Source organism: Jatropha curcas, chromosome 8 (genome assembly GCF_041381405.1).
Source record: "Jatropha curcas cultivar XTBG-Jc1 chromosome 8, XTBG_Jcur_1.0, whole genome shotgun sequence".
NCBI lineage: Eukaryota > Viridiplantae > Streptophyta > Magnoliopsida > Malpighiales > Euphorbiaceae > Jatropha > Jatropha curcas.
This window is the reverse complement of record NC_143158.1, coordinates 9,751,280-9,760,469: the sequence shown is the minus strand read 5'-3', so window position 1 is coordinate 9,760,469 and position 9,190 is coordinate 9,751,280. Positions and strand designations below refer to the sequence as shown.

General features: G+C 33.1%; 1 long non-coding RNA gene across 1 annotated transcript; it reads right to left on the bottom strand.

Moving 5' to 3' along the window:
* Positions 1-1,002: 1,002 nt before the first annotated feature.
* On the bottom strand, positions 1,003-7,948 carry LOC149494170 (uncharacterized). The gene is made up of 4 exons (XR_016322254.1): positions 7,735-7,948; positions 7,519-7,600; positions 4,861-4,998; positions 1,003-1,153 (listed from the first exon to the last, which is right to left on the bottom strand). It is a non-coding gene; the product is annotated as an uncharacterized LOC149494170 (long non-coding RNA).
* Positions 7,949-9,190: the final 1,242 nt, after the last annotated feature.

The window sequence follows — 9,190 nt, the reverse complement described above, 5'->3', positions numbered from 1 at the left end:
ATTGTTGGTTATTTAGCACCACTGAGTCTTCCACTCAGCACGTTGATTTTTATCACGCGCAGGTTAGGAGCGGAGGGTGTTCTTCAAGACCAAAGGACAAGCATCAGAGTAGAGATCACATTTTGGGTAGGATATTTTGTAAATGGTGATTTTTGGCATGTATATAAAGATTGTATTATGGAGGTTGTATATAATAAGTTTATAATGTATTAAGAGTTATGATTATTGAAGGAAATAACATTTTATTATATTTTTGGTGTATGATGATTATATATTCCTTGAAAATAATGTGTTTAGACTATGATGCGTATGTTGATGGATATTTAGAAGTGCTTGTGGTATGTTATGTTGAATTGGAGTTTTGGGGTTTGGAGAAAATTGGAAGTGTGTATATTTTCTTTGTGTGGCAAGTTAGTTTTTAGGGGAAACTCTTGCGAAATTTTCGTAGGAATTTCCTTTAATATTATTTTCGTTAACAAAAAAAAAAAACAAAACAAAATGTTAATTACTTGCCTCCTTATGAAAATTTAACCACTTCTAATTTGTGATCTAGCTTTAATAAGTAACATAAGACGGTGCTCCGGCACTGATTGTGGCATCCGCCGTCTGGTTCTCCGGGATTGGCCAGTGGGTGTTACACTTTTCGTTAGTTGATCAGCATGACATGGTCTCAGGATCCACCTCGGGTTCATAGATTGTGCCTTAAACATTGGGTTAATTAATCTAGTAATTAGGTTAATTAAAATCGGAGTCACTTAGGGTTTTTCCTAGTTTACCCTAAAATAATTAAACAAGGTGGCGACTCATACATTCACGTGCATTTCTGCCCTTAGTCACATGCATTCATATGCATTTGATATTTGGGGTAGGGGTTCACAATATCAAGTCTTAATAAACTAATCATACCAACTCTCTTGAAATATTTTATATTCAATCATTTAATGAATCTTATGCTTATCTCCGAATATAGACACCAACATAATTGCTAATTACATGCTTAAGTTATAATTCAAATAATACAATCTCCGAAAATATAATACTTATACATGCCATAGTTCTTAATTACATAAATCTCAATCTACTACTACCACAATAGTCACTTCTGCCCTGATGCTACTCTTCTAGTCTTCAAGCAGTGACCACAGTCTTTAACCTGCGTGTGATAAAAATCAACGCGCTGAGTATAAAACTCAGTGGTGCTCATAATTCACATACTTACTAAAGTTGCAATGACAACTTACTTAAAACACAAATTACATAAAATCATTAAATTTCAACATACATTTACATTTATGGCAAAAGAAATATCTAATAAACTATTAATTAACAACATAAAGAATTTAATTCTTTTAACTCATAAATTCATTACTTGCACATTTATTATACCAATACATATACTATTTATTTGTAAAACCATGTACCGGAATATCATGCTTTGAAAATTCAGCTGATAACATAATCATTAATTTCAGAAGTAAGGTTTACTAAAATTATATGATCTCATTCGTTTAATTCAAATAATTTGAGAGCAAATAAGACGATTATAAATACAAATATGTTCATTCTTTAGTTAAGGCTCGTACTAATACAGAATGAACATAAACAGATTTGATCGTGGCCTATGAAAGCACCACCCCCATCACACAATCGTGGCCTATGAAAGCACCACCGTGGCCTATGAAAGCACCACCGTGGCCTATGAAAGCACCACCGTGGCCTATAAAAGCACCACCCCCATCACACAATCGTGGCCTATGAAAGCACCACCGTGGCCTATGAAAGCACCACCCCCATCACGCAAATAAGCGCGTCCGCCTATTTATAAGGGCTGATAACCCTAGCATATGATCATAGCTTCACATAACAAAATCAATCTCATCATACCACGTTTCAATCATGCATAGTAGAGCCCAAATCAAAATCATTCTTTCACAAAAGCAATAATTCTTAATCAAAAACTCTTCATTACTTAATACCCATCATTTCGAATTTCTCAACTTACAACTTGCAAAAATTTCCACATTCTTCAAAGGAAATATTTCAAATATATATATATATATATATATATATATATATATATATATATATATATATATATATATATATATATACTTAGTATAGGAAAATTTCTCATCAATTCTTTTTCTTTTAAAACTTTCTTAACATCATAATGAACTTTATCATACTTTCCTTATTCAAAATTCAAAGCACATACACCTTAAATACCCATTTTTTTTAAAACTCTAAACATATGAAAGTTATCAAAATAATCATACTTATGTCATACTTATACCATACAAAAAAAAAAATAATTAAGTAAGCCTTACCACCTAGAGTGGTTTGGCCTCTTAATGAAACCAAGGGGAGGAATTTCCTTCTCCAACCAATCATACTAACATAACTCTTATGCACCAAGGTATCCATTTCTATCCTCATCATGCATTATCTAAACTAATTCCACACTTTATCCCCAAATGTCCAACAATATTTCCCATTTATATCCATTTAAATATATCCACAATACCACTTTTCAACCTTATATCTTATTTTTGTCAAATCAATCCTCAAACATACAAATAATCAAGAGAACCTCATCACACATGATTCATACATACATTTATCCAAATAAACCTATGAGTCAAGGCATAGGAAATTTCCAGCATTAAAATAACCTTGACCTTTGTTGTGTTTTTAAGACATAACTTGAGTTATAGGTCTCCAAATTCAACAAAATTAGATTCATTAGAAAGATAAGACAAAATTATACAACTGTTATGAAGGAACCATAGCCCAGTTCAATGTGTAAGATGGTAAACATAAGCTAAGAACACAGACCAACAGTCCAAACCCGATTCAGCAGAACTAAGTCCAATGTTTATTAAATTCCTACTTCACCAAACACTCAAATTAAACCAATCCAAAACCAGAGAAGTCTCAAGACACAGGGAAACAACTCTCATGAAGAACTCAGAACATAATCTTGTCATTATAGTGGTCAAAATTGGCACTCAATTCAGTGCTGCATGTGGCCCGACACAACAGAGTCAGTTTGGGTGTTTCAGCCATAAGTTGAGCTATATATCTCCAAATTGGACCCAAGAGGATGGGTTGGAAAGCTAAGAAGTATACCTACAACTTTCATAAAGAACTCAGACACAAATGGAAAATAGAAATGGTCAAAAACTAGTCCTTAATCTCATCCAATAACACTTTTTCCAAAATTCGGCTTACTTTAACCATGAGAAGAACATGAACAACAAAGATACAAGGTAGAGATTTCTGCCACATACTAAATACTCATTAACATCACCCAAGAGCATGTTATTGCAACCAAAGTTCAACAAATCCATCATTTCATACAAAATCCCAAAATACATGTATGATAGCATAAATGCACAAAATCAAAAATTCAAGTAAGGTAAGTGTGTTTATGAACACTAACCTTAAAAATAAGCTTTAGCAAGCTTTAATTAAAGCTTTCTAAGCTCTAACTTTGCCTTTACTCCATGGTAGAGGTTTCCCCAACCTTTGTCTTAAGTAGAGAATCTCCAAATTTCTTGAAAATAATCACCACAAATCACTTCTCAAGCTTAATTCTCTAAGATTAATTAATTACTTAAATCAAGTTGGGTGGGTTTAATTTGGTGGATTTAACAAGTAAGAAGTGAAGAAAAACAAAGAAGAGAAGAAGAAGAGGAAGTGGCGTTAAAAAGAAAAGAAGAGGAGAAAAAGTGGTTGCTCAATAATTGAAGTTGACCTTATAAAGTGATCAAAGGGTATTTTGGTCTTTTCCTTCCCCAAATTGGATGGCTAAGATTAAGCTCATCTAATGGCTAAAAATATTCTCCAATTCAATTCCTTCACAATATTATTTATCTCCACAATTTCTCAAATTACTCCATAAAAATAATTGCTCAAATTTCCTTAATTAATAAAGCATCATAATTCACTATTCACTAATTATCTAAATTCTCCAAAAATATTCATTACTTACTTTCTACCCATAAAAATCATGCATACATACTCCAAAAATATTAAAGAAAATATAAAACATATATAGTAATTTTTCCGGACCAAAATAATACCGACTCCCGGACCGGTAGTACTATTCACAGACCGGTGGTACTATTCATAGACTGGTAAATCACTACCCATTCATAGTTAATCATACTTAATATCTTCCTCGGATCTAAATAAAATATTATCCCCCTTTCTGTAGCACCATTCATGACCCGATAAAATAATAGTATTTTAAGATTCGAAAATTTTAGGGCGTTACATTGATCTTCCTCAAGGTTACTCACTTGAGTTCTTGGGGAAGAAACCCTAGCCGTGAATCAAAAACCTAAACTTAAAACGTTGAAGTTTTTAGAGAAAATCAGAGAAAAGTGAAAAGTCTCGTTTTTAGCACAAAGTGTTGTATTTATATGGGTAGGGCAACAGAACATAGCTGCGTCACGCAGGTAGAAGCTGCGTGACGGAACCGCAAGCTGCGTGACGTAACTTACTTTTCGTACAGTTGCCGCATATCCATACAAACAGTGCAGGCCGTTGCACGGGCGTGCGCCAGAGGTGTCAGCCTAGTTAGAGTTGCATGACGCAACTAAGAGTGCCGTCACGCAGGTGATAACTGCGTGACGCAACCCTAACATGGGTTAGACTCCTTTGGGGCGGTTTGATTCATTTTTTTGGTTCAAACACTTCTGGTTGATCGTGATACCTTATCCCTCATCCTCATATCATCACTGGGTTAGGTGGGGGCATAAAATCACGCGTCAACAGTGGAACAAATCAAAAATCCTTCAAAAGTTCAAAGAAATAAAAACAAATGTAATGAAATAGATCAATTCCAAGCCCCACATAGTAAACCAATGCTCTCATTGTTTCAAATCTATCACGTGCCATGAGTCTGCAGTATGGACTCATACTCTAGATTGGAGGTAGAAGATCTTCTCTATGGAGATAGGTACTCAAGATCCACAACAAACAAACTTCAACCTACACAAATTAAAAACATCGCCCTGAGTATAAAGTTTAGTGGTACTCAATAATGTATATGCATTCACATGGCATACAAATATAGTCCATTAAAACCATACACAACATCAAAATATCATTTTCCACAACAATTCACATACTATATCTCTATGCAAATACTTATAGTCAAGCCACATTCAAGTTTTGCATCCCAAGAAACCACTTCAATCAATATATAAATAATAACTTGTCTCGAAGCAAACTCATATATAGGTCCATCCACACAGCTTGCAATTTAAGTAATCACATAACAGTGTTAATTCACGCATGTGATAGCATCATTACTCATACTATCATATACACAAAGGTACCTTGCTACTCGAGTAATCTCATAATATCTTTAATATAAAGGTTTGCACAATAGAAGAACACATCTTATTATATGAGAATCTTATCCACATCATAAGCATACATATTATATGTATATTGCAATACCTTGCATTACAGTTAATCATATAAATAATCTTGTAAGTAACTTGCATAATAAGTAATTATATATCAACAGGTTGTAGGTAAATTGTATTGCAAGTAATCATTCATTACAGTTGTGCTAACAATATCATATTCATTAGTCCAGATAATTGGTTCTTAATAGTGACTCAGAAGAAACAGAAGCAGAACAGGTAATAGAACGGTGTCTGATAATAGTCAGACTAATACTGGCTAATTAGCCTTTTAACAGTAGACTTAAAAAGTCTTTTAGATACAGAGTCAATAGAGTGCGTCCACTCATCCTGAAGACACCTACGTGTCTGGCATATGATCATAGCATAATCCAAATCAGATCTCATAGCATGATTTCCAGAAACAGATAATCATATTCTAGCAACTACTCAACTAAGACCATAGTAAGAGCCCATTAGTTCTTTACAGTTTGATTCATTTTAATTCAATTTCTAGGTAATAACCACACAATCCAAATATCATGCAATACACATAATTAACAAGCGTACTTGATTGCAACCTGCTCATTATTCATAGAAGCTAACAAGCTTCATATAAATCTAAACATTTCATTCTCATGCATATTATAAGTATTTATCTCACATGCATAAGATAAATAACTCAAGCAATTCAATTGAGATCGCATCAATCCATATATATCTTAGTCCAATATTACTCAAGATGTTAAGTGAGTAAGCGTACCTAGTGCATAGCATTAAACATTCCAAAGCAATAATACCAAATTGGTATTACCAAGTCATAAGCACACACTTAATTCATAGTAGTTCATAGGTCAAGCAAGTCAACGTCCCAATAATAAAGTCCTAGTATGCCATCTAACAACACATTATATTATGCAAGCAAGCATAACATCATACATCAAGTGCAACTCATGCAATCTATAAAATCAAGTCAAACATGGACAGCGACATGGTTCGACGATCCTAAAGTACTAGGGTTCATGCTCCCTTTTCTAGGTTTAATCACACAATTATCTCAAACTAGCATATAATCACACATTGGTTCATTCAATTGCACATTCAAACATAATTTAGGCATAAATCCCCAATTAAGCTTCATTACTCAATTATAAACCTTAATCATTCCAATTCCATTCAATACATGTATATTTATCTAATTAGTCATAATATAATAAAATATTTTAGCTCATAACATATGAAAAACCAAACAAATCTTACCTTAAGATCAAACAAATATCTTAGCATAAGCTTGGCCCATCATACAAAGTAGACTAGCTAAGTTCATTTCATCACATAGTCATGCAACGCATAACATTAGACTTCAATAGGCATTAGAACAATCAACTTCATCAAATCCTAGCCAATTAGCCAAATTCCCCAATTTGATTTCATAATCCAATACTAAACCCGGGTTAACTCAATTGCCACATTCAAACTTACATTAAAACCTTTGATCATATTAATAAGTATAATTAAGTGATAATTCCCAATTAACATCAAGTAATCATGATTCATATCTTATTTATTTTCCTTTGATATTCATATGAGATTTTAGTCTCATCTAAAGAAGATTTTAAAGAAAACCACATCAAAGATACATTAGGCATGCATTTAGAGTGCTTAGGCATCATTAGAAGGTCAAAAGTACAAAGTAGCATAGTGAGAGTCAGGGGAGTCCACGGCTAGGCCGTGTTCTCTGACAAGGCCGTGTCAGCAGGCCACGTCTCACAAGTCAAGAGACTACACAGCCTGGGCGTGTCAGGCAACGCGGCGTGTAATCTAGGTTTTTTCAGTTATGAGATTTCACTCTTTTTAAGCCTCTAAACATGCCAAACCAATTCTTCCTCTCAAGAACCAAAGATTAACACAAAAAACTACATTCAAGCATGCCAAATAAAGGTAAAAGCACTCAAAGAAACACCAATATGTTATTCATAACACCAACTTCAATTATTACAATCAAATTCATAAAATCTCCCAAAACATACTCATGATCACAAAAACACAAACATCACTCAAAGAAATCAAAGTAAGCATATACTTGTAGAGCACTAACCTCAAAATCACATAATAGCAAACCAAACTTCAGAATTATGCTTTCCCTTTGCCCTTCTCAACCTTAGAAGGTTCACCCTTCTCTATGAGCGTAAAAACCAAAAAAACAAAACATAACAATTCAACCATTAGAGATTCGAAATCTCTTAAGAATACTGACTCCAAAAATATAATCAAATTAGAAAAACAACATACAGATTGCAAAATGGAAACTTACCTTGATTAGGAATGCCTTCTGTGATCACAGTCTAATTGCACCTGAATCTTCTAACTTCAATCACTATTCTAATCTTATTAACTCTCAATTTGTCATTTGATTGCAGATTTCAATGGTGGAAATCACAGGAATGGAAGTTTTCTTTTTCTCTCTCTTGTGCGTGTGCGTGTAAAGAGGGCCGGCACTCTCTTTTCTAGAGGGTGTCGACCACTCTTTTAGTTTTAGGTTAAAATATTATTATTTTTTCTTTTTTTTATACACAAAATGGCCCATTATTAAAATAAGCCCACTTATTTAACAAAAATCCATTTAATAAAACATCCATAATCAATTAATATAATTAAAACTATATTTTAACAAATATCTCCTTTTAATGATAATAAATAATAATAATTATCAATAAATCATATTTAAAAATTAAATCCCAATAATAAATACCAAATTAATTATTTTAATGCCCAATAAATAGGGAAAAATCATATCAATTTAGGAAAAATATTCTAAAATCAATTTAACGCAATTTTCAATGTGCAATTAGAACTATATCACATTAAATTTCATAACTAGGCTTCCTAATGGACAACTTCACAATTCGCAATCCAGAAATCATTTAATGCATGAACGATCAAACAAATAACATGTAATGCATGAATCATAATCTAGACTCAATAATCATGAAAACAACTTATCCGAATTGAAATTCATACCAAAACCCCAATTTGGTATCAATTAGCAATTCAGTAAGCTATTATTTATAATTCCAGAAATCAGGGCGTTACAGTTTTCCAATTTGACAATCTTCACAAATGTTGGTATTCTCAATTATAAGTGCCAAGCCAACAACTAAATTTTTATTTTGAATTAGTTTTAACGATTTGAGATTAGCATGATCAAATCTCTTATGCCACACGCACGTTTGTTCTTTAGCACTAGACAAGTTTCAATCTTATTGTTTTCCAGTCTACTGGAAAACTTTTCCTTTTCATCTTTACTGAGAATAATTTTACTCTAGCAGGATCAATAACATCGCATCTTTTATCTTTAAACACCAAAGTATAATCTTTTTCTAGCAATTGACCAACTGAGAGCAAATTTTGATCTATTTTAGGAACATAAAGAACATCTGAAATAACTATTGTACCTGAAGAAGTTTGCATAACAACAACTCCTTTGCCTTTGACATCGAGAAGTCTCTTGTATCCGAGTTTCACCTTTGAAGAATAACTCATGTCCAAGTCTTCAAAAATCTTCAAATCTGCTGTCATGTGGTGTGTGCAGCCACTATTAATTAGCCACACCTTTTCTGCTTCAATTGATATAATTGTTCAATTTCGGTGACAGCAGAGAGATTTTCTTCATGATTCATGTCTTCGATGGCTTGTGCAGGCTGAGCTTGAGCTTGCTGGGTCTGATTTGCTTTGCAAACTTTCTTAGTATGACCAAATTGTTTACAGGT